Source organism: Musca domestica, unplaced genomic scaffold (genome assembly GCF_030504385.1).
Source record: "Musca domestica strain aabys unplaced genomic scaffold, Musca_domestica.polishedcontigs.V.1.1 12, whole genome shotgun sequence".
In the NCBI taxonomy this organism is placed as follows: domain Eukaryota; kingdom Metazoa; phylum Arthropoda; class Insecta; order Diptera; family Muscidae; genus Musca; species Musca domestica.
Window position 1 is genome coordinate 15,129,726 of NW_026712155.1, and position 27,098 is coordinate 15,156,823.

Genomic DNA, 27,098 nt, shown 5'->3' on the forward strand with positions numbered 1-27,098 from the left:
TTTTCTTTAATGAGATGTTAGCAACACTTTTGCAACGGCCTATATTTTCCTTTTTGTTATTGTGACATTTAAACAAATTACTCTCTCTCTCTCTCTCTCTCTCTCCTCCTTCTCTTACACATCTCTCTCAAAATTAGAGAAAAATCAACAACGCAATATCACTGTGAAGAACAGTGATACCAACTATTGACAACGCAATATGCAAATATCTCAATGTCTATAAATATCCTAGAAAGAATATCCATTTCAGGATAAGAAAAAAAAAAGAAACAAATATTTTTCTATTTTTCCCCTTTAATGCCTTCCATTCATGTTAGATTTCCATTTAATTTTGTTATTTTTTGCCTTTGAAAAGTTGGCAACATTGCTTTTAAAAATGCCTACGAAATGAGGCCCAAAACAAAACACTCTGAGAGAGAGAGGGAGAGAGAGTCAGACTAACTGATTTGAATCAATTAATAAACCGGCATTATTCTAAGTTGCTCTCGGTGTATCATTCACCTTTCAGGCGCGCTCTCTCTCTCTCTCTATCTTTCTCTCAAAATACGGTAAGGGGGGTTTTTTCGCATTCTCCACCCATTATGTTATGGCAAAAATTTGCTGCGTAGTATTTTGAATGTTGTGAGTGTGTTTTTTTTTTGTTTTGCTTAATTACATATTTATTTTTCTTATTTTTTTTTTTGTTCTGCCATCATTGTCATGATGATGATGTTGGTCATGGCGATGATGATGATGACGATGTTGTTGTTATTGCCTAGGCGGCTGCTGGTGCTGTTGTTCTACTGCTTCAAGGAATTTTAAACTAAACAATAGGACAGCCAGTCAGAACACAAGTTGAATAAACATACAGCAGGAGAAGAAGACGTGGACGAAGAAGATGGAAGAAAGCAAGGAAGGAAGGCAGGCAGGAAGACAGGAAGAGAAGATTGCCGCACAATGACTAAAATATTATGCGTGCTCTCATAGCGGGTAGGTATTTTTTCTCGCATCTCAGCGAGTAGCAGATGAAAAAAAAAGCCAAAACAATTTCGACTTGTTGTTGGTTGGTATTAAAAAAATGTGTTGTTCTCGTAGTTGTTGTTAATTTTATTTATTGGCGCTGCAATTCCGTTGTTGTTGTAGGTATTTCACAATTGCTATCTCACATTAAATCACAATTACAGATATTCTGTTGTTGGCATTTTCTATCTCATCTGGACGATGAGTTGCATGGCTGGATGGCTGGTTGGATGGCTGGTTGGATGTTAGTTACTGTTGCTTCTCGTTAGGCTAGTTGTCACAACAATTATCTGTTTGGCTGGCTGGTTGGCTAATGATAATTGTCAGACACTTGAACGAACAGCTATGCATCATTGCCCTCCTCAAGATATTTGATTGATATTGGATAGGTACCTATCTCTGGTACTTGGTCTTAGAACTATTTGATTGTGGTTGCTGTTTTATTGTTGCTGCTGCAATTGCCTATAAATGGCCAATAAACGATGATACCTATCCAGTTATGTGGTCACAACAACAAAACACCACTTTTCTTCAGATTTCCATTGAAAAATGTGTGACTAAGGAAAAATTGCAAATTCTTCTTCTATCTTTGGGGAGGAAAATTGCACAGATACTTGTACTTGGCAGTAAGTAGTGGATATGCAATCAGAAGACAGGGCTCTCCATTCTCCATTTCTTGGTATTAAAATTCCACTGCAAAGGAATTTTTCCATTCTGAGGTTTTCCGATGAATTTTAAACATGCCCAAGTTTGCGGTGGAGTGAGTGAGAGTAAGTGGCAGGCATTATTCCAGAGAAAAACAGCGTTGGAATTTGAATGTGTGTGCAAAAATTTTTGCCATGTTAATGCAAAACAAGCGGCCAGGTGGGGAAGGGGGTTGATTGGGACAAGAGTAGAAATGGAAATTGTTGTCCCATGGGACATCAGGGATAGCATGACATTCACAATATTTAAGCCTTTCAATATGGAATTAGGAGAAAAGTAGATAAGTTTGGCTAGACCGAACTTTTGGTTCCCTCTACCATTTCGAATGGGCGTAAAAAGCTTCTAAAAACTTAGCTGAAAAATGCCTCCGAAATTATAAAAATTCCGAATTTTGGATGGTACAGCAGTATGTGGGGCCTATACGAAAAACCTGGACTTGAATCCTCATACTTAAAAAAAGGAGGTGGTGCACATTGCGAACACTAAAAATCAAGATTGGTATAGTTTTTTAAAAGAAATGTGGTTAAAATCGGCTAACTCTCAAATATCGGAAGGTACCGTTATATTGATGGTGAATGGGGTTATACGAAGATGTGAACCTGGACCCGGTCATAGAAAGCGGTATTCATAACATACATTGGCTGTATAAAGCTGCGGTTTGATCCATTCTTTCTCATAGGGCTCTTATCCTGGGGCACGCATTAAAATTCAAGGTGAATAGCTCGAAAATGTCAAACGCACAGCGAGTAGCTTTAATTTTAATCATGGGCTCACCAAAGAGTACACCTCGAGCAGCCTTAAATGTAATGCTAAACATTACTCCGGTCAAACGTAAGGTAAGAATGCGGTAAGCGCTGGCCGATCAGAATATACTGCATACTACCCGACAGGGTCATGCCAGCTAGCTGTACTTTCCCTCATGAACGGAACAGCGATTACATATTTCGAACGATGAGATTTGACAGAATTGAGATTCTGATTCCAACCGTTCCATTCGGAACCAATCTACTTCTAATCCGTATTCTGATATATACAGACGGATCAATGATGGAAGAGGACACGGGGGACTAGGACTGGCCTACTTCTACAAGTTGGATGGAAAGTGCAGTGTTTTTCAAGCAGATATCCTTGCTGTCATGAAAGCGCCAAAAGTGACTAAAATTATGGAGAATGAAGGAACTGAACCGGTCACTATTTATGTGGATAGTCAAGCGTTTCTCAAAGCAATTGCATTTTCCACACAACCGCGATGAAGTCCTGAGGTTAAGAACGGCTCTGGGAAACCCAAAAACTATTACTCGACATTGCTGGGTACCTGGTCAATGTAATATTGAAGGACACAAGATGCCGATGAATTTGCAAAGATGGGCTCCAGTCAAGTCGGCGACAAGTTAAGACCCTCTCTTTGTCATTTTCACAGAGCATCGGATCAAGAACGTTGAAATGGGATAAAATACAGCAGGATCGAAATATATTGAATACTGAAGGCTGAGAGAGGATTAGGAAGAGAAGAATTGTATGCTATCTATCTATTCTCTAAAAAAGATCTATCATCTCTTTCAATTTCTATATCTCCTTCATTTTTTTTTTGCGCAGTAATTACAAATTACAATTTCAATTATCCTAACCTAATATACGAGGTATCAAATATGAACTTCAAATACCAATTTTGAAAAAAAAAAAAACTTTGAAATAATTCCATTGAACAATGTCGCTCAAATCATCAAAATACCAAGCATAAGGAAATAGCGGGTTTTCCTTAGGGGCTACGCAAAAATCGGGATCTGTATAGGCAAATTTCGGTCATAAGAAGGGGTACCGAATACGAACTTTAATTGCCAACATTTAAACAATTTCTTCGAAAAATTTGACATAAGTAATCAAATCATCATAATCTGAAGATCGAGGTACAAGGATGTTTCCTACATGCTGGAAACCCACTGTCAATTTACAGCAAATTCCGGGAAATTTTTGTGATAACACGTATCAATTATATGGGGTATGTAACAAAGACCTACATAATCAGATTTTCAATACCAAGGACCTAAAATGGAATTTCAGTGGCATTATGTCTTCCTTATCCCTTCTATAAAAAAGATGAAAGTGTATTTCTCTCCTAAGAACTTCACACGCACAAGATATGTAAAAGAATTTCTGATAAGGAAAACATATGTACACAATAAAAACATGTTTTATTATCATCTAATAGCGATTTCTAATCATATGCCCAATGACGTATACATTCTGACAATAATCATACGCATTATAGCACTCAACGTAGCCAGTGACGTATACGTTTTGATAATATTCATACGCAAAAATCCTTCATCTTGGTATCATATTGGGGGAAGGTTCAGAAAACCTACAGAGAAGACCTTAAGAAGCTTTTTATGTACAGAAACCGTCAAAAAGTATTTCCAGCAGATACTACTTTTTTAAGCCCTTTCTGTAAAGTTCAAATTGTCATATCTGTAAACAAGACTTTATGAAGGTAATCTCTGCACAGAAGACCTCCAGAACTTTTTTCTGTACAAAAGATTTCAAACAGGTTTTATCTGTACGGAAGCTAGAAGAGCTCTTCTCTCCGTAGAAAAAGCCAGGGTGCCTCTTTTTGGTGCCTCTTTATACCGAAAACTTTCAAGGTGCTTTCTCTTAACACAGTTCCGTGAAAATGTATTTTTGGCACAGGAAGACTTCTTTAGAAAAAGAAAACCCTCAGAAGTTTTTTTTTTAATTCTGAAAGATTTTGAGAGCAATCTTTTGTTAAATCTTCAATTGGTCATATCGTGTTAATATGTGCTCTAGTTGGCCCCTCTGGAACAGAATCCAGCAAAATGTATTATTTTCAAAAGTCTGTTAGAAGACAATCTTGCATAGAGGTACCACAGAACGTCCTCTTGGACAGAAGATAGTCAGGAGGAGATTTTCGCTCAGAATGCCAATAAGACTTCTATGGACAACAGATCTCATTGGCTTTTCTCGGCGAGGAATACCGTAAGAAAAAAATTCTTCCACTGGAGAAAGTCGGGAAGACTTTTTAATCAATTGAATTTTTTTTTCTAGGTTTTCGTAGAGAAGATATTTCAAAGTCTTATATCTTTATGTGTATAGATGAATTTTTAGATGGCTCCAAATTTGGCAGAATTGCAAAGTCTCCTACTTATTGAAATCATAAAAAGGAATGTATCTTTATAGGATATGTTGGGAATGCCTATGTTGTTTATGCCTCTAAACACAGTTTTTGGAAAATTATGTTTTCTTAGGGGAGGGATTCGGATATTTGACCCGGATCTACAAGACCGATATGGATAATTTATCATTTGAAAGCTCATGATAGCCTATCCAACAAGTGGTCACATGAAGGCGCTATTTAATTTTTTTTTTAAATTGCCCCTAAAGTCGACAAGGGCCCCATTTTGGAAGTTCTCGAAATTTATACCAAATTATAGCTGATCTAATTATAGCTGACACTATTACCTTTCCAAAACGCTACAATATTTTTCATCGCTCCTGGATCCTGAGATATGGGTCTCTGAACTCTGGTCAGTACATCGAACCAAGGTTTATCTAATTATACCCTCAGCCATATGGCTACAGAGGGTATATATCATTTGATACGGTCAAAACGTGCCTAGTCGAAATAACGGTTTTAGACCCTAGGTCTCTTTGGACCAAATCCGTTTCAGAACATTTGGAGTCGATCTACCGATGTCCGTCCGTCCGTCCGTCTGTCTGTCTGTCTGTCTGTCTGGCTGGCTGGTGCGCACGATAACTCTCGAAGGGAGTATCCGATTTGATCCAAACTTGGTACATCGTAATATTTTTGTCAAACTTAGACCGAGTTCGGAGATGGGCAATATCGCTCCACTCCTTCTGGTACCTCCCACACAAAATTTCAAAATTTTCAAAGAAAATAATTTGTTGCACAGAAAGAGAAAGGATAATCCGATTTTGCTCCAACTTTGCATATGCCAATATTTGAGTCCGTGCTAGGTTAGGTGTGAAAATGGACAATATCGGTTCACTCCATCAAGTACCTCCCCCACAAATGGTCAAAATTTTGAATAATTGCAACTCTCATAAAATGTGATGTAAGAGTCCGATTGTCTTCAAATTTCACACACCTCAATATTTATATTAACCCAAGGTCTGGTGTTAAGATAGAATATATCGGTCCACTCCCTCTGGTACCTCCCCCACAAAAGGTCGAAATTTTCAAAAAAATATTTTTTTGCACAGAAAGAGAAAGGAATATCTGATTTTGTTCCAACTTTGCATATACTAATATTTGCGTCCATGCTAGGTTAGGTGTGAAAATGGACAACATCGGTCCACTCCATCAAGTACCTCCCCCACAAATGGTCAAAATTTTGATGTAAGAGCCCGATTATCTTCAAATTTCACACATCCCAATATTTGTATTAACCCAAGGTCTGGTGTTAAGATGGACAATATCGGTCCACTCCTTCTGGTACCTCCCCCATACAAGGTCAAATTTTTCAAAGAAAAAAAAAAAACAAAAATTATTTTCTGCACAGAAAGAGTACTAATAATCCGGGTTTGCTCCAACTTTGCAAATCCTAATATTTTCGTCAGTTCTAGGTCTGGTATAAAAATGGATATTATTTGTCCAGTCTATCAAGTACCTCCCCCACAAAGGGTAAACATTTTGAATAATTATAATGTGGTGTTAGAATCCGACTGTCTTAAAGTTTCACACATTCCAATATTTTCCTAAATCCAAGATCTGGTGTTAAGATGGAAGATATCAGTCCACTCCTTCTGGTATCTCCTCACAAGAGTTCAAAGTTTGGAATAACCAAAACATTTATAAAACCCGAAATCTGGTTCTCTTTATATTTAATACATCCCATTATTTCCACTAACAAAAGATCCGTTGTGAAGATGTAATATATCGGTCCACTCATTCTGGTACCTCCCCCACAAAGGCTCAAAATTTTGAAAATCTATGAAGCTCATAAAAAGCGAAAATGACATCCGATTCTATTCATGACTTGGTACATCCCAAAATTTAAATTAACACAACACAGTCCAAACTTAGCACGTCGCAATATTTATATCATATTTATTTAGGTCCGACAAGAAGTGGCTAATATTGGCCAATTCCTTCGGAACCAACTGCATAAAGGTTTAAACATTTGATCAATCACACCAGAAGTCAAAAGATTTTAAAATAATCGAACATTGGCTGAGTTAATACATCTGTCGGCAAAACCGACCGAAACTTTTTAACTTGTTTTGATGTTGTTTAGCCTTTCGCTGGAGCTTGAGATTTTCTTTTCTGGTTATGTTCAACTCCTGCTACGCTAACCAAATATACCCGTATAATTTTTCAGGTCCTATGAAAAAAAAAAAACTTTCCCGGAATCAGGGTAAAGATACCTCGCCTCTGAAAATTTCTTCGACAGTTATTTTATCTTTGAAAAATCTTTGGAGGATCTTTTATCTATGTATGATCGTTGGTCTCAAGGCCTTCCATATTCCCATTTCAATTTCTGATGAAATCCCCTTTCAACTGAACTGAACGAAATGTTTTCTTCATTCAATTACTTGTAAACAGATGGAGAAGGCGTATTTCGCGCATTTAAGACCCTAAAGCGAGAGAGATAAATAAATAAATATTCCATAATCTCGAAATGTTAATCTCTTCGGTGTTTACAATTCTAACGAGTCATCATTATTTTCATTTCAGAACGAAAACAACAAAAAGCAAAAAAAAAAACAAAAAAATTAACAAGAAAAAAACAACAACACTCCCCAATAAGGCAATGAACACAGACTGACGGACGGACATACGGACGCACCACAACTCACACACACACGCAAAGCATGAGCATTTCAAACAGCGCCAAACCAGATATTTACGCATTTAACTAATTAAAATATTTGTACAAACATAATTAGCTACTCTTCAAACTCCCAGCTCTTGAGAGCCCCGTAAAGGCCCAACCCCCTCGCCCGCCGCCTGACCGCCCACCGGCGACAAACAAACACTCAAAGAAACAAACAAACAAAAATAAAGCTTTTGCGTGTATGGAAATTTAAAGAAAAAAAAAACAAAAAACTTACTGCTTTTTTTATCCAAATGTAGAAATGTTTGCGACGGATGATGGTGATGTAGTCATAGCTGTTGTTGTTGAACGGCGACGACGTCAAACGTCATTGACATTTTCATTTCACTTTGTTGGCATTATTTATTTACGTTGTGGCTGTAGCCGTCGTCGTCGTTGTTGTTGTTTTCGTTGTTATAACACATCATTTGTTTGTTATTTCCGGTTAATTGCACTGCTGTCTGCTCAGCAAATCTGAGTGGCAATTTTGTTGTTGTTGTTATTATTTTTCTTGCTTAATTGTTGTTGTTGTGATTTGGTTACAACGCTCGCCGGCCGCACAAAACTCACATTAACTTGTTTTTTCTGTTGATTTCTGTCGTGGAGAGTTTTGCTTAACTGGTTTGTTTTTAGCGAGGCTCCCGTTGTTGATGTCTGACAGCGCCGCCGACTGCTTTGGCGCTCTGTGGCCTTCCCCAGAAAAATTGAAAATTTACACAAAAAAAACAAGCCGAGAATTCGGTGAAGGTATTTTAGCTTGTTTTCATGTACTTGAACGCACGCACACACACAATCTTGTTTGTTTTTCTTTGTGGAACGAATAATGCGGCCGCTGATGTTGATTTTCGCTTTGGTTTTTATTTGATTTTTGTTTTTTTTTACTTTTTTCTCTTCTCATTTGACCACCAATGAGAAAATAAGGCAGGCACACACTTTGACAATGGGTATTTTATTTTGTAAACAACACTTAACTTTTACCGTTTTTCACAATTATCTGTTGTTGCTGTTGTTATTATTGTGGTTGCCGGTTGGTCGTTCGGTCGGCACGGTGGGTGCTGTTCTCATTTCACTTTTGTTTTTTATTTTCTCACCCATAAAAACACGCACACACACTGGCTCAGGCCATAACACTTTCGTTGCCGTTGGTTATTTGAAACAAAACACACAAGAACAACAACAATATCATCTTGGCATGCATTTCGATTTTCTTCTTCGTTTTCTTAGGCACGCACTCACGCACAACACATTAAGAAGGCAGCGACACACACGCAACGGCGACGACGACGACAACAACGATGATGGGTGCCGAACGTCAACGCAACACGCAATGATGCCGTGCACGAAAACAACAACAACCACACGCATTAACCTCTCTCATTTTAGAGTGTGGAGTTTACGATGTCAACTGCTCCGTTGGCAGAGACGTTGGCTGAGCACACGACCTCTTTGAGAGTTGTTTTTCTTATTTTATTTTTTTTCCCTTACCGAGGAGGCGAGACAATTTTACCTTGTACCCCACCGACAACAACAAATACCACGGGAAAAAAGAGAAAGAGCAATAAATTCCTTTCTCGTCTGTATTATTTTTTTTTTGCCAGGCCACTTGCTGGATTTTATTTTTCACTTTTATATCGCACTTTTTGCAAGAATTGAAAACATTAAATGAAAATAAAAAAATCACTATTTTTCTTTGCAATAAATTCTATGCTTTTATTTTGATATTTGATTAAATTTATATTTATTTTTAAATGCACTTTAACGTTAACCATCCGCTTCACTTTGTGTCATTGTTATTCTACCGACAGCGACAGACAAAAGCCGATCATATTTTTTTCTCATAGAATTGAAAACAACAAAAACAACAAGATGGCATGTGTTTTTGTGTCTGCCTTGTTAGGGTTCTAAAAATCGTTTTATGATTTTTTATGTGGATGGGCCACATGGCGAATTATTTGGTGTGACATTTGAGGCGTTGAAATAAGAATGCTTGGAATTTAAGTGAAAATATGTAACAAAATAAAAAGAAGTAGAAAAAAATGAATAAATACATTAATAATTAAATACAGATATAAAGGGAGGAATAAAAATGTGCAATTAAATTAAAAAAATGAATTAATAAAATTATATATGTATCAGTGGGGATAAATTAGTTTAAGATAAAATTGGGATTTAATTTTAGTTTAGATGAACGATTCTTTATTTCTATTTTTCTACAGATTCTATTTTTTTACAGATTCGTAGCAGACAATATGTTGGAATGTAAAGTTTAGTCGACTCCTGCTTATTTTTTTTACCATATTTTACATATTTTTATACCCTCCACCTTGGAAAGGAGAGTATATTAACTTTGTCATTCCGTTTGTAACATCCTTAAGTATTCGTCGTAGACCCCGTAAAATATATATATTCATAATCAGCCTAAAATTCTAAGTCGATTTAACGATGTCCGTCTGTCTATCTGTCTGGCTGTCTATCCGTCTGTCTGTCTATCCGTCTGTCTGTCTATTCGTCTGTCTGTCTATCCGTCTGTCTGTTGAAATCACGATAAAGGCCACATTATTTGACGTAGAGCGCCAAAATTTAGTAGAGCAATTTCTATTGTGTCTAGGATGGTTGGTATTGAAAAGGAGATATATCGGTCCACGTTTTGGTATAGTCCCCATATAACGGTACCTCCCAATATTCGGTATTTTGATGATTTATGCCACATTTTTTCACGGATTTGTCTGAAAATTGGTATTTGTAGGTCATAACGGGTCCCAGTTCGTGTGGCGAGACATTGCATGTATAGGTCCACGCTTGGGTATAGCCCCCATATAAAGGTACCTCCCGATATTCGGTATTTTGATTATTTTTGCCACATTTTTTCAGGGATTTGTCTAAAAATTGGTATTTGTTTGTCACAATGGGTTCCAGCTCCGGTGGCGATGTAACGGTACCTCCCGATATTCGGTATTTTGATGGTTTTGTCACATTTTTTCACTGATTTGTTTAAAAATTGGTATTTGTTGGTCATAATGGGCCCTAGTTCGTGTTGCGAAACATTGTATGTATAGGTCCAAGTTTTGGTATAGTCCCGTTTATATTTTGGTATAACGGTACCTCCCGATATTTGGTATTTTGATGATTTTTGACACATTTTTTCACGATTTTTTCTGAAAATTGGTAGTTGCAGGTCATAATGGGTTCTAGCTCCTTTGGCGAAACACTGTGTTTGTGTAACCCCATATAGCCGTAATTCCCGTTATTCGGTATTTTGATGAATTTTGGCACATTTTTCCATGAATTGTTCTAAAAGTTGGTATATGTGGGTCATAATGGGCTCTAATGCTTCCTTTACCCTAAGGTGGAGGGTATTAAAAGTTTGAAGTTTTATGTTCAAGTATATACTTATAAAACAAATAATTATTACAAAATATTATCAAAATTAAGTGGAGTAAAATTTACCAACACGTCACAAAAAAAACGTCCAAAAATTTCACTTCGACAGTTAAAGGTAAATTATTGATATTATCACAATTATTATAATTATTACCTTTCCATTAATATTTTTCTAGAAAGAAAATCCTTAAGCATTTTCAATTGGAAAAGAAAACGATCTGTTATTTAAAATATTCAACGGTTTATTGTAAATCAGTTTTGTGAACCCTACAACTAAGTTAATGTTGTAATCGATTAATTGTGTTATCGATTGGTTAACATTAACTCATAGAGGGAGCAAGGAATATATGTGACTGGGCCAAATGCAGAGAAGTCTCTTTGACATCGCCATCTGTCGATTGTACTGTACTCTACAGTCACATAGAAAATTCAATAAAATATGTCATTGCTAATACTATGCACACATAGATGGCGCTCTCACATATTTCTTGTAACCATTATAACATTATAGCAAGCAGCCAATAAAATTATCTGCCAGCCGTCACTGGAATAATTTTAACAGCTGTCGGACGAGGGGCTTAGTAATGACAGCAGTCTGACGCTGTTTGCATTTTTTTCATCTCATCCTGTATGTGTTTTCATTTCTAACTGCCAATTTAATAGGTTTTCATTCTACGCCAAAATCACACTTAAAACTTCATTTTTTAGGGAAAGTATTAAAGGAAGATATATTCTACATCAAATTTCACCATACATTTCAGAATAAACCATATATCTAAGTATAATAGGTTTGGAGAAAATTGCATTCGAAATTTATATATTATAGCAAAAGCCATTTTTGCAGCCACTTTTCATTTTATGCAAAAATCTCCCTTAATATTTAATTTTTTGTGGAAAGTATTTAAGAAAGAAATATTCTGCACCAAATTTCACTACAATTCTCCGAATAAACCATACATCTAGGTATAATAGTTTTTAACAAAATTACACTGGAAATATGAATATTATAAGCAAAAATTATGTGTTTCCATTTTTTACGGACTATTAAACAGGTTTCATTTCAATGCCATAATCACCCTTAAAACTTCACTATTTGGGCGAAGTATTAAAGAAGGAAATATTCTACAAGAAATTTTACTATAAGTCACCACAGAAAAGAAATCGCTATTTGGATTATATATCAAGAAAATTAATACATCAATGTTGCCAGAAAAATCGCGTAAATATTTCCTAATTTTTTTGATTATTTTTTTTCTCGGCCTTTTACGAGTTGATGCATGAAAGTAGCATAAAATTTGGTTTTAGTCACAAAGTGTTAAAGGAGAAATTATTCTGCACCAAATTTCACTATAAATCTCAAAATGAACTATACATCTAGGTGTAATAGTTTTTAAGAAAATTACATTCGAAATGTATATATTAAAGGTGAAAAATATATGGTGACATTTTATTGCCAATTTAACAGGGTTAATTTCTATGCCAAAATCTGCTTTAATATTTCATTTTTTGGACAAAGTGTCAAAGGAATATATATTCTAAATCAAATTTCACTATAGATCTCAGAACAAACCATACATCTAAGTATAATAGGTTTGGAGAAAATTGCATTCGAAATATATATATTAAAGCGAAACCATTTTTACAGCCATTTTTCATTTTATGCCAAAAACTCTCAATGAATTCTTCATTTTATGGGAAAAGTATTAAAGAAAGACATATTCTGCACCAAATTCCACTATAAATCTCAAAATAAACTATACATCGAGGTGTAATAGTTTTTAAGAAAATTACACTCGAAAATTATGTATTAAAAGCAAAAATTATGTTGTTCAATTTTTTAATGCCAATTTTTATTTAATGCTAAAATCTCCATTTATACTTCATTTTATGGGGAACAAATCAAAGGAAAAAATATTCTACACCAAATTTTACTACAAATCTCAGAATAAACCATATATCTAAGTATAATAGTTTTGGAGAAAATTGCATTCGAAATTTATATATTAAAGCGAAACCCATTTTTACAGTCATTTTCCATTTTGTACCAAAATCTCCAATTATACTTAATTTTATGGGGAAAGTATTGAGGGCAGAAATATTCTACACAAAATTTCACTATAAATATCCGAATAAACCATACATCTAGGTGTAACAGTTTTTAAGAAAATTACATTCGATTTTATATATTAAAAGCGACAAACTATGTATTGCCATTTTTTTACGCCAATTTAACAGGTTTCCATTCTATGCCGAAATCTCCCTTGATAATTGATGTTTTGGGGAAAGTATTAAAGAAAGATTTATTTTAAGCAAAATTTCACTATAAATCTCAGAATAAACCATACATCTAGGTGTAAAGGTTTTAAAGAAAATTACACTCGAAATTTATATTTTAAAAGCGAAAATTATGTGCTTCCATTTTTTACTGAAAGTTAAACAGGTTTCAATTCTATGCCAAAATCTCCATTAATACTTCATTTTATGGGGAAAGTATTAAGGGGCGAAATATTCTACACCAAATTTCACTATAAATCTCCGAATAAACCATACATCTAAGTACAATAGTTTTTTAAGAAAATTACACTCGAAAATTATGTTTTAAAAGAAAAAATTATGTATTTTCATTTTTTGCGGACAATAAAACAGCATTCATTTCAATGCCAAAATCACCCTTAAAACTTCACTTTTTGGGGAAAGTATTAAAAGAAGATATATTCTACATAAAATTTTACTATAAATCTCAAAATAAATTATACATCTAGCTGTAATAGTTTTTAAGAAAATAACACTCAAAATATGCATATTATATATGAGAATTATGTGTTTCCATTGTTTACTGCCAATTTAACCGGTTTCAATTTTATGCCAAAATCACCCTTAAAACTTAATTTTTTGGGGAAAGTATTAAGGTGCAAAATATTCTACACCAAATTTCACTATAAATCTCGGAATAAAGCATACATCTAGGTGCAATAGTTTTTAAGAAAATTACACTCGAAATTTATGTATTAAAAGCGAAAATTATGTGTTTCCCTTTTTCTACGGCCAATTTAACAGGTTTCAATTCTACGCCGAAATCTCCCTTAATAATTCATATTTTGGGAAAAGTATTAAAGGAAAAAATATTCTACACCAAATTTTATTATAAATCTCAGAACAAACCATATATCTAGGTGTAATAGTTTCTATGAAAATTCCATTCGAAATATGGATATTATAAGTATAAATTATGTGTTTCCATTTTTAACTGCCAAATTAAACAGGTTTCCATTTTATGGCAAACTTTCCATTAATACTTCACTTTTTGGGGAAAGTATTAAAGGAAGAAATATTCTACATCAAAATTTACTATATATCTCAGAATAAACCATACATCTAGGTGTAATAGTTTTTAAGAAAATTATATTGGAAATTTATATATCTCAAGTAAAATTTTTGTGTTTCCATTTTTAAGGCCAATTTAACAGGTTTTAATTTAATGCCAAAACCTCCCTTAATAATTCATTTTTTGGTAAAAGTATTAAAGGAAGAAATATTCTACACCAAATTTCACTATAAATCTCTGAATAAACCATATATCTAGGTGTAATAGTTTTTCAGAAAATTATACTCGAAATTTATATATCTCAAGTAAAAATTATGTGTTTCCATTTTTTACGGCCAATTAAACAGATTTTAATTTTAAGACTAAATCACCATTAAAACTTTATCTCTTGTGGACAGTATTAAAGGAACATACATTCTACACCAAATTTCACTATTTATCTCAGAATAAACCATATATCTATGTTTAATAGTTTTTGAGAAAATTACACTCAAAATAAATATATTAAAGGTATATGTTGCCCTTTTATTGCCAATTTAACAGGTTTCCATTCTATGCCAATATCTCCTTTAATATTTCATTTTTTGGGCAAAGTGTCAGAGGAGGATATATTCTACACCGAATTTCACTATAAATCTCAAAATAAACTATATATCTAGGTGTAATAGTTTTTAAGAAAATTGAATTCGAAATTTATATATTAAAGCGAAAACAATTTTTACAGCCATTTTCCATTTTGTACGAAAATCTCCATTAATACTTCATTTTATGGGGAAAGTGTTGAAGTAAGAAATATTCTACACCAAATTTCACTATAAATCTCAGAACAAACTATTCATCTAGGTGTAATAGTTTTTAAAAAAATTATACTCCAAATTTATATTTTAACAGCGAAAATTATGTGTTTCCATTTTTACGACCAATTTAACGGGTTTTCATTCTATGCCGAAATCTCCCTTAATAATTCATGTTTTGGGGAAAGTATTAAGTATTACTCTGCCACTGCCGCATTAAAATAATTCAATGCATCCTTGTCACACACTAATCATGCGATTTAATTGCATAATTAATTATTCATAAATGTCTGTTTTTGCCACTATTTAATTTTTCATTAATCATGCACTCAGTGGCCGACATGCGGGCCGGACAGGCAGAGGAAGGACAATGGGAGGACAGGTACTTCATGTACACAACACTCGACGATAATGTTGGCAATGTTGTCCATGCAACCTTGTACACGTGTGAATTGAAAGAGAGGGGAAGTGGAGCGGCAAGGGGGGGGGAGGGACAGACACATCAACAGCACGAAAACAACGACGAACATTGACACAGACAAGGACATGGACACGGACACCGACACAGATCCGATGCCGATTCCGCCAATGAAACATTTAATGTATTGAATAACAATTGTAACTAATGACTGCAAAAAGCAATGAGGAGGACAAGAGCAACAACAAAGAGCAGAAGCAGAGACAGAACAACGAAAAGAATGAGAACGAGAAGCAGAAGAAGACCCACAATAATTACGAATTCACCAAACTCACGTAAAGCTTATTTTCTTCGAAATATAATTAATTTCTCAATGGTGTGACCCAATCATAAATCTCTCGGCTTGTTCTCGCCCCAAAACACCAACGCTCGAACACACAGTCGCACACCCACACGCCCTGCCTGGTCCCCCAACGTGCAGGACGACACAAAAACACAATACCCTCCATGGTCATTTAAGCCTAATGCATAATGCTTGGAAATGTAGTGGCTGAAAGCGGATACCAGCGAATGTGCAGGAGGGGAAGGTGGGAGGGGAGGAAAACTTTCAGTAATAGAAATAACAGGTATAATGGATATAATTGTAAATGAGTTAAGGCACAGTGGGGGGATATAACAACGTTTGTAGGTCTTCTATAGCCAAAAATTGAAGAGCTCTTCGGATGATAACAGACCTGAAAAAAGTCTTCAGTCAAAAGAAGACCTTTAAAAGTTCTTTCATAGAAGATCTTCAATGGGTCTTTGGTCTTTAGAAGACCTTCAAAAGGTCTTCGGTCGATATAACCCCTTCTACGGTCAGCAATAGAACTTTAAAAGGTCTGCGGTCTATAGAAGACTTCTCAAAGGACTTCGGTCTATAGAATACTTCTTCCATAAAAAATATTCAACAGGCCTTCGGTCGATAGAAAGCCTTGAAGTGGTCTTCATTCGATAGAAGATCTTCAAGAGATCTTCGGTCTTCAGAAGAACTTCAAAAGATTTATAGAAGACCATCAACAGGTCTTTGTTCAATAGAAGAACTTTGAAAGGTCCTCGATTATGAAAGACCTTCAACTGGTCTTCAGTCAATAGAAGACCTCCAAAAGGTCTTCGGTCGATAGAAGGGCTTCGAAAGGTCTATGGTCTTCGTTCGATAGGAGACCTTCAACATGTCTCCGGTGGATATAAGGCCTTCAAAAGTCTTTGGTCTTCTTCAATAGATCGGTCGCTAGAAGACCTTCAAGAGATCCCAGGTATATACAATACCTATATAGACCTATAAAAGACCTTCAAAGGGTCAACAGAAGACCATTACACGGTCTTCGGTTCATAGAAGACCCCCAACAGATGTTCGGTCGATGGAATACCTTCAAAAGATCTTTGGTCGATAGACGACCTTCCGAAGATCTTCAAAAGATTTTCAGTCTTGCAAAGGTCTATGGATAACCTTCAAAAGATCTCCGGTCTATAGAAGACCCTCAAAAAGTCTTCGTTTATAAAAGACTTTCAAAAGGCCTTCGGTCGACAAAATATATTTAACAGGTCTTAGAGCCATAGAATATCTTCAAAAGGTCTTCGGTCGATAGAAGATTTTCAAAACTTCTTCGTTCCGTAGAAGACCTTTAACAGATCTTCGGTCAAGAAAGAAAGACCTTCAAAAGGCCTTTGGTCGACAAAACACCTTCAACAGGTCTTCGGTCCATAGAAGACTTTCAAAAGGTCTTCGTTCCGTCTATAGAAGACCGTCAACAGGTCTTTTGTTCATAGAAGACCGTCAAAAGGTCTTCGGTCCATAGGAGATTTTCAAAAGATCTTCATAAGCTCTCCCGTCTATAGAAGTTCTGCAAAAGTTCTTCGGCCGATAGAAGATCTGCAGATGGTCTTCTCTTTATAGAAGACCTTCAAAAAGTCTCCGGTCGATAAAAGACCTTTAATAGATCTTCGGTCGTTAGAAGACTTTTCAAATGTCTTCGGTCTATAGGAGACCTTCAACAAATCTTCCTTCGATAGAGAGCCTTCAACAGGTCTCCTTTCTTCAAAAGGGGGTTTCTCTAGAGAAGACCTTCAATAGAGCCATTGAAGACCTTCAATAGGACCATAGAAGACCTTCTGAAGGCCATGGGTCTATAAAAGACCTTCAACAGGTCTGCGGTCTATAAAATATCTTTAGCAGGTCTTCAGTCGATAAAAGACCTTAAAAAGGTCGGTTGATGGAAGACCTTTAACAGGTCTTCGGTTGATAAAAGATCTGCAAAAGGTCTTCGGTTGATGGAATACCTTTACCAGGTCTTCCAGTGATAGAAGACCTTCAACAGGTCTTCGGTCAACAGACAACCTTCCAAAGTTCTCCGGTATATGGAAGACCTTCAAAAGGTCTTCGGTTTATAGAAAACATTTAAAAGGTATTCAGTCGATAGAGTACCTGGTAGGGGTCTCCGATCGATAGAAGACCAGGTAAGCGTCTTCGGTCTTTAGAAGACCTTCAAGAGATCTTCGGCCAATAGAAGACCTTCAACATTTTTTTCAGTCTATAGAAGACCTTCAAGAGGTCTTCGGTCAATAGAAGACCTTCTACAGGCCTTCGGTCGATAGACAACCTTCAAAACGGAATATGGAAGACCTTCAATATTCCTTCGGTCTATAGAAGACCTTCCACAGGTCTTCGGTCCATGGAAGACCTTAAAAAGGACTTCGGTCTATAGAAGACCTGGTAAGGGTCTCCAATCGATAGAAGACCTGGCAAGGGTCTCCGGTTTTTAGAAGACCTTCAAAAGATTTTTGGTCGATAAAAGACCTTCAAAGGGTCTTCGTCGATAGAAGACCTTCAACAGGTTCTCTGTCGATAGAAGACCTTCGAAATGTTTTCGGGTTATGGAAGGCCCTCAAAAGGTCTACAGAAGGTCCAGAAGACTTTCAACAGGTCATCGGTCGATGGAAGGCCTTCGGTCGATAGAAGACCTTCAAAAGGTCTTCGGTAGATAGAGGACCTTCAAAAGGTCTTCGGTCTAAAGAAACCCTTTAAAAAGAAGACCTCTATAGGACTTTTGGTATATATAAGACCTTCAGAAGGATATCGGTCTATAGGAGACCGTCACAGGGTCTTCGGTTGATAGAAAATCCTCAAAAGGTCTTAGGTCGATATAAGACATTTAACAGGTCTTCGGTTTATAGACAACCTTCAAAGGAGTCTTATCTCAATAGAAGACCTCCAGGAGAGTCTTCTCTCGACTTGGACTCTCTTTTTCTTATCTTCCTTTTCTTCTTCCTGTAGCTTGTCACCCCACTGTCCCCCACTGGATTTACCCAACCAAATAGATGAACAGCAACATTCCGACGCACTGGCACTGGCATGCGACAACTATTTACGTGATCAAATGTTCATCTCTTTGTTGTTATCGTTTTGTCTGTTGTTGTTGTTGTTGCTGCTGTCGTTGTCGTCATGTACATATTTGTAATATTTAATAATAAAATACCACCAATATTAATTAGCTATGGAAATTGTTGCAAAACTTGACTACGCATAAAATAACTGAACTGAGCCGAGTTGCGAATGGAAATGGGTAGGTTGGTTGGTTGGATGGTTGCTTGGTTGGATAAGGTCTGATATCATCTGGCCGAGAGAGAGAGACGGAGCGAGAGAGAAGACGAGGTAGGAACTAAATTAACATTGTGCGAACATAAACACAATGATACATAACGGCTTATGCGGAGACATACATAACTTACCAGCGATTATGAACAGGCAAATATAATTGGTAATTTACGAGGGGTGGCGGGGAAATGATGGGAGGGGAAAATTCAAGCAAGGTTTGAAGGTCATCAAAAATATGTGGGAGATTAGGAGCTTTGGTGCGGGGGAGGTATTCTTATAAATTTGTTAAACCTATGGTAGGCGAATAAGAGGGAAATTAGTTCATTGCTTTCAAATTAATCCATAAAATTTGGAGGGAGAAAAAATCTGGCTATTCAATTTGATTTTTCTTAAAGGAGGATGGGAAGGAGATGAAAAGATGTCGTTGGCAGCAGTTGGAGCAAGGAGGGAGAATTTCTCCCAAATTTATTAAATTAATTTATTTTTCTCCAAAAATTTTCCCCTCACCCCTCTCTCCCATGATCCACCTAGCTCCCTAACTAGCTCTGCCCAAAATAATTAAACGAATCAATTTCCAACCCAAACCAAAACCCAAAAAATAAAATATGTTCCGCATCTACATTTATTGTTTTTTTTTTTTTTTTTTTTTTTTTTTGCCCTGGTACATTGTTCGCTTTATATAATTTTAAGAATGCCGTAGAGAGATTTGATTATCAATTTAATTGAAAAAAGAAGAAAAATTAAAAATCTGAACGAACATCAATATTGAGTTTCATTATTACCGCACACAGGATACTCGTTGCTGGCTGGTTAGGATGCAGACAGACCTCGTGCCGAGCCTGGGTCGAAATGAAAACACGCACGCATGCACACATGTCGAGATGGTTCATGTAAATACACACACACACACACACTCACACATTAACATAATTATTAACATATAAAAAAAAGAAAAACACACACACACACACTCACACACACACACATACATATACATATTATAAATTATTTTATCTGTAATGGAGTCAATAGCATTCATACATTCACTACTGTTCGGTTATAGATAGACTCGTTTTTATATACTTCCCTCATGGTGGTGGTGGTGGTAGAAATAACAATCAATTTTGTTTTTGATGGCTGCCAGTGTGTGTGTGTGTGTGCATGGGTGTGCGTATGTGTTTTTATAGCATACGTAAGTATGCAAATATACATATGTGTGAATGTGTATCTGTATGGGTATCGAAGAGGACAGTGGGTAAACTCTAACAATTTTTTGATCTTCTATAGACCGAAGACCTTTTCAAGATTTTCTATCGACCCAAGGCCTTTTGAAGGTCTTCCATCGACCGAAGATGATCTGAAGACCTTTCTAAGGCTTCCTATAGACGGATGACATTTTTAGGTCTTTTAGGGACCAAAGACACCTTTTGAAGACTTTCTATCGACCGAGGATCTTTTGAAAGTCTTCTATCGACCGAAGACATTTTAAAGATCTTCTATCGACCCAAGGCGTTTTGAAGGTCTTCTATCGACCGAAGACATGTTGGAGTAGACCGAAGACCTTCTGTCGACCGAAGACCTTCTGAAGGTCTTTTATCGACAAGATACCTTTTGAAGGTCTTCTATCGAATGAAGACCTTTTGAAGACCATCTATCGACCGAAGATCTTTTGAAGGTCTTCTATCGACCGAAGACATTTTGAAGGTTTTATATTGACTGGAGATTTTTTGAAGGTCTTTTATTTACCGAAGGCCTTCTAACGACCGAAGAATTTTTGAAGGCCTTCTACCGACACTCGACCTATTGAAGGTCTTCAATCGTCCGAAAACCTTTTGAAGGTCTTTAATCGTCCGAAGACCTTTTGAAGGTCTTCTATCGACCAAAGTTCTTTCGAAGGTCTCATATCGACCCAAGAACTTTTAAAGGTCTTTTGGAGACAGAAGACCTTTTGAAGGCCTTCTATCGACCAACGAGCTTTTGATGGCCCACTATCAACCTTTTGAAAGTTTTCTATCAACAGAAGACATTTGAAGGTCTTCTATCGATCTAAGACCTGTTGAAGGTCTTCTATCGACCGAAGACCTTTTGAAGGTCTTCTATCGACCGAAGACCTTTTGAGGGTCTTCTATAGACCGAAGACGTGTTAAAGGTCTTCTATCGACAGAAAACCTGTTGAAGGTCTTCTATCGACCGAAGATGTTTTGGAGGTCTTCTATGGACCGGAAGATCTTTTGAAGGTCTTCTATGGACCGAAGACCTTTTGAGGGTCTTCTATAGACCGAAGACGTGTTAAAGGTCTTCTATCGACCGAAGATGTTTTGAAGGTCTTCCATAGATCGCATACTGTTAAAAGGTCCTTCAACGACCGAAGACCTGTTAAAGATCTGTTGAAAGTTTTATCGACCGAAGACCTTCTGATGGTCTCCTAATGACCGAAGATGTTTTGAAGTTACTCTATCGATCGAAGACATGTTAAAGGTCTTCCATCGACCGAAGATCTTTCGGAGGTCTTGTATCTACAGAAGACCGTTTGAAAGTTTTCTGACGACCGAAAATTTTTTGAAGGTCTTCAAACGACCGAAGATCTTTTGAAGGTCGTCTATCGATCGAAGACCATTTGGTGGTCTTGTATCGATCTTTACGAGGTTTTATATCGACCCAAGACCTCTTGAAGGTCTTCTAACGACCGAAGGGCTTTTGAAGATCTTATATCGCCGACGAGCTTTTGAAAGTCTTCCATCGATCGAAGATCTTTTGGAGGTCTTCCACTGACCGAAGATCGTTTGAACGTCTTCTATTGACCGGAAATCTTTTGAAGGTCTTCCATCGACGGAAAACCTTTTTGATGGTCTTCTATCGACCGAAGATTTTTCGGAGGTCTTCTATCTATCGACCGAAGACCTTTTGAAGTTCATCTATCAACCAAAGGCCCTTATGAAGGTCATCCATTGACCGAAGATCCTTATGAAGATCATACATCCATCCACCTTCAAAGGTCTCCGGTCGATAAAAGGTTCTTCGGGCGATAGAACCCCTTTTGAAAACGTCTTTGGTCGATGGAAAACCTTCTTCGGTCCATAGAGGACCTTCAAAAGGTGTTCGGTCTATGAAAGACCATCAACAGGCCTTCGGTCGACCTTTAAAATTTTTTTCGGTCCATAAAAGACTTTCAACATGTTCTTTGTCGATGGAAGACCTTCAAAGGGTCTTTATTCTATAGAAGATCTTTAAGAGGTGTTCAGTAGATAAAATACCTTCGGTCTACAGAAGACATTGAGTACCAGGGTGTCCTCGAAGTCGTGAGAGCTCCGGTAAAGCCCATGTGTATACGGATGTCATTGCAAAACGTTGACCTAGTTTCATATCCATTTCCCATTGTATGATCTTGTTTTTTTACCTGTCCAGCAAAAAATAAAACAACAACTCCCCCCCCCCCCCCCCCCCCCCTCACCACTGTGCCAATGAGATTAAATTGTAGTCAGTGCTAAGCCATTACGGGATATCTGGATATCTGGGTGAGCATGCTAGCTAGTCCGTTGTCGTCTGTTTGTTTTGCTTTTGTTCTGCACGAGTTAATGTTACGTCGAAGCACAAAACAGCGTCGTGATGTGAAGCAGCCAGCAACAACAACGCCAGCTACAACAACAACAACGACTAAAAGGACGACAGAAATTAAATTAAATTCCGAATGGAGTAGAGCAAACGCTGGGAAAAAACAACACTACTGACACACACATACACACATACTTCGCCACACAAACGCCAACACACAGCCACTGGGAAGGAGAGCAGAGCAAAACAAAACAGAAACTGAAACAGGATAAAGAAGAAGAAGAAGCTAGCAATCGTTTAAATTTAATTTTTATCTGTTTTGTTTGGTCTTAATTTAATTAAAGGTTCATTACTGCTTTAAATGCGATGAGAGTGCGATGATTGCTGTTGCCGCTACAGCGGCGGCGGCAGTGGCTGCTGAAGCTTCTCCTGCTGCTGTTTAACGGTGTTGCAATGACGACATGACATGGTCGCTTGTCGGACGTGTATACAAGTGGCAGGTTGTTATTGCTGTTACTGCTGATGTTCTTCCAGGGCCATCAAGCGTGACGCAACGTGTCCTGGAACAAAAGTAGGAACAAGGAAGAGAAATAAATGCAATGCAATTGTTAAATACCATATAAAAAACAACAACAACAACTGGTCACACATAACCTGACCAATTTTCCCAAGGGGAAATTACCGGCAATGTTGCAAGAGTTTTTGGGGTTTAAATGTTGGACGAAAGCTACCAAAAAAGGGAATTTAGACAAAGACGAACTGAAAGAGAGAAGCTAAAGGGCGAGTCTATTGCCAGACAGGAGCTGAAGAGCGAGTCTCTCCCCTGAGAGAAGCTAAAGGGCGAGTCTCTCACCAGACAGCTGAAAGCCCTGTTTATCCCCAGAGAGGAGCTAGAGATCGAGTCTATACCGGGGTTTTAAATTCTGGACGAAAAGTACCAAAAAAGACAGTCTACGCAAAGACGAACTGAAAGAGAGAAACTAAAGGGAGAGTCTCCCTTCAGAGGGAAGTGGTAGGGCGAGTCTATCGCCAGAGATAAGCTAAAGGGCGAGCCTATCCCCAGAGCGCTGAAAGCACTGTTTATCCCTAATAGAGGAGCTAAAGATCGAGTCTATACCCAGAGAGGGGAGTCTCTCCCCAGAGAAAAGCTAAAATGGCAGTCTGTTCCCAGAGAGAAGCTAAACGGCGAGTCTAGGGAGAGTCTATTCCAATAAAGTGGCTGAAGGGTGTGTCTATCTCCACAGAAGAGCTGAAAGCTAGTCCAGACTACATATTACAGATGAAGGGCGTGTTAACCCCTCTCCTCCTCTTCATTGTCTAGCTGAAGGACCAGTCTTTGGCTGTTGGCGAGCTAAAGGCCCATTCCCTTACCATTGACAAGCTGAAGGCCCCGTCTCCGATCATTGAGGACTAAAGACCCAGTCTCAGACTATTTATGAGCTGAAGACTCAGTCTGTGTACAAGGCTCAGTCTGAGTCCATTATAGAACTGAAGACGTAGATGAGGAGCTAAAGGTCCAGTCTGTGGTCATAGACGAGCTGAAGGTCGAGTCTATTACCCTTGACGAGCTTTAGGACCCTTGACGAGCTGAAGGACCATTGATGAGCTAAAGGCACAGTCTCTGAGCGTTGACGAGCTAAAGACTATTATCTTTGAAGAGCTGAAGACCCAGTTTCTGACCATTGAAGAACTTTGAGGACTTGAAGACATAGTCTATGATCATTGATGAGCTAAAGTCCCAGTCTTAGACCATTGTGAGATGAAGACCCAGTCTAAGCTCATTCATGACCTGGAGCCCCAGTTTCTGACCATTGAGGAGCTGAAGTCCCAGTCTAAGACCATTTTCGAGCTGAAGTGCCAGACTATGACCATAGATGAACTAAAGGCCCAGACTCCGACAATTGTGGACTGAAGAGCCACTCTGTGACCATTGAGGAGCTGAAGGTCCAGTCTCTGACGATTGACGACCTGAAGGCCCACTCCCTGGCCATTGGCGAGCTAATGCCCTAGTCTCTGACCATTGAGGGCTGAAGACCCTGTCTTTGACCATTGACGAGCTGAAAGCCCAGTCTCCGACCATAGGCGAGCTAAAGGCCCATTCTCTGACCGTTGACGAACTGAGGCCCCATACTCTAACCATTGACGATCTGAAGGCACAGTTTTCGACCATTGACGAGATGAAGACCCAGTCTCTAACCATTGAGGAGTTAAAGGTTAAGTCTCTGACCATTGAAGGGCTAATAGCCCATTCTCTGACCATTGACGAGCTAAGGGCCTAGTCTTCAACCATTTAAAAGCTAAAGGTCAAATCTCAGACCACTGAAGAGCAAAAGATCGAATCTCTAACCATTGACGAGCTGAAGGCCCAGTCTCTGACCACTGACGATATGAAGACTCAGTCTGTGACCATTAGTGGGCCAAAGACCCAATCTCTGACCATTGACGAGCTAATGGCCCAATCTCTGATGGGCTAAGGACCCAGTCTTCAACCATTTAAGAGCTAAAGGTCCAATCTTAGATCATTGACGAGTTAAAGCCACAGTCTCATTGATGTGCTAAGGGCCCAGTCTTCAACCACTGAAGAGCTAAAGGTTGAATCTCAGACAATTGAAGAGCTGAAGGCCCAGTCTCTGACCACTGACGATATGAAGACTCAGTCTTTGACCATTAGTGGGCCAAAGACCCAATCTCTGACCATTGAAGAGCTAAAGGCCCAATCTCTGACCATTGACGAGCTAATAGTCCAATCTCAGACCATTGACGATCTAAGGGCCCAGTCTTCAACCATTGAAAAGCTAAAGGTCGAATTTTAGGCCATTGACGAGCTGAAGTCATAGTCTCTGACAATTGATGAGCTAAAGCCCCAACCTCTGACCATTGTTGAGCTAAGGGCCTAGTCTTCAACCATCGAAGAGTTAAAGGTCGAATTTCAGAGCATTGAAGAGCTAAAGACCGAATCTCAAACCATTGAGGAGTTGAAGGCCCAGTCTCTGATCACTGACGATATGAAGAGTTAGTCTATGACCTTAAATGGTCCAAAGACCCAATCTCTGACTATTGATGAGCTAAAATCCCAATCTCTGACTATTGACGAGCTAAGGGCCCAGTCTTCAATCATTGAATAGCTATAGGTCGAATCTCTTACCATTGACGAGCTGAAGTCACAGTCTCTGACCATTGATGAGTTAAACCCCAAACTCTGACCATTGAACCTGTGAAGGTTGAATCTCAGACAATTGAAGAGCTAAAGACTGAATCTCAAACCATTGAGGAGCTCAAGGCCTAGTCTCTGACCACTGACGATATGAAGACCTTTAATGGTCCAAAGACCCAATCTCGGACAATTGATGAGCTAAAATCCCAATCTCTGACCATTGATGAGCTAAAGGCCCAGTCTTCAATTATTGAAGAGCTAAAGGTCGAATCTCTGACCATTGAGGAGCTGAAATCACAGTCTCTGACCATTGATGAGCTAATAGCCCAATCTCTGACCATTGACGAACTAAGCGCAGAGTGTTCAACCATTGAAGAGCTAAAGGTCGAATCTTAGATCATTGACGAGCTGAACTCACAGTCTCTGACCATTGAGGATCTGAAGGGCGAGCCTATGGCCATAGATAAGCTGAAGGCGCAGTCTGTAGCCAGTGTCTGACCATTGATGAGCAGAAGACCTAATCTATGACCATTGACGAGCTAAAGGCTCAGCCTATGGCCATAGACAACCTGAATAATAATTCCTACCCGTCCCAACGCAATCTGGCAACCCTCTCTTCCACTCACACTCACACCTGCAACTCAATCAAACACCCAGAACTAAACAACGCTTTCCATTGGGCTTTCATGCTTATGCAACCTTAAACCTCCAACTTCAACTAGCATTTGGCCAAAGTAAAAGGAATCATTCATTTATAGTTGTCTTCCATGTATTTCCGTTTTTGTGGCGATGGCGGCAGAGTGAGTGGGTCAGCGGGAGAGTTTAAAAACTACTTCTGGGTGTCATCACACAAGTATCGCATTGTGCCGATGTTCTTGTTGTTGTTTAGGTGTTTTCATGGGCCAGCAGGAGCTGTTTTTTTCCTCTGAGTCTTCTCAATGGCCATTCTTAACGGGCTGACATGCTGGCAGACTGAATGGCTGACTGGTCGGCTAGGTTGGCTGGCTAGCTAGCTGCTTGGGTACCTGACTGTCTGATTATGGCTGGTGTTTACAGGTAAAATGAAGCATAAAATTTTCCATTTGTTTGCGTGAGTTCTTCTAATTAACAGCTGGAAGAATGGCAACAACTTGAAAAACAACAACAACATGGACACCACAACAACAACAACACCAATGAATACCAAGAAGTAGTAGAACGAACGAACAAAGTGATTTAATTTCATGTTGTTGACGTTGCTTTACATTTCACTTCCGTTTCTGGTCGTAATAGGCATCCATTAAAGCG

At 38.0% G+C, this 27,098-nt stretch overlaps 1 protein-coding gene across 3 annotated transcripts in view; it reads right to left on the minus strand.

Moving 5' to 3' along the window:
- LOC101894251 (insulin-like receptor) overlaps positions 1 to 9,383 on the minus strand; it is a 126,320-nt gene extending 116,937 nt beyond the window's left edge. Inside the window, exons 1-2 of one of the 3 annotated variants that reach the window (XM_059118319.1) lie at positions 9,311 to 9,373; positions 7,795 to 9,192 (exon numbers count right to left, since the gene is read on the minus strand). The gene's annotated coding sequence lies outside the window, so the exon portion shown is untranslated. Of the gene's footprint in view, positions 1 to 7,794 lie in introns of all 3 variants that reach the window. The other 2 variants (XM_059118321.1, XM_059118324.1) reach the window with 2 other exon arrangements.
- Positions 9,384 to 27,098: the final 17,715 nt, after the last annotated feature.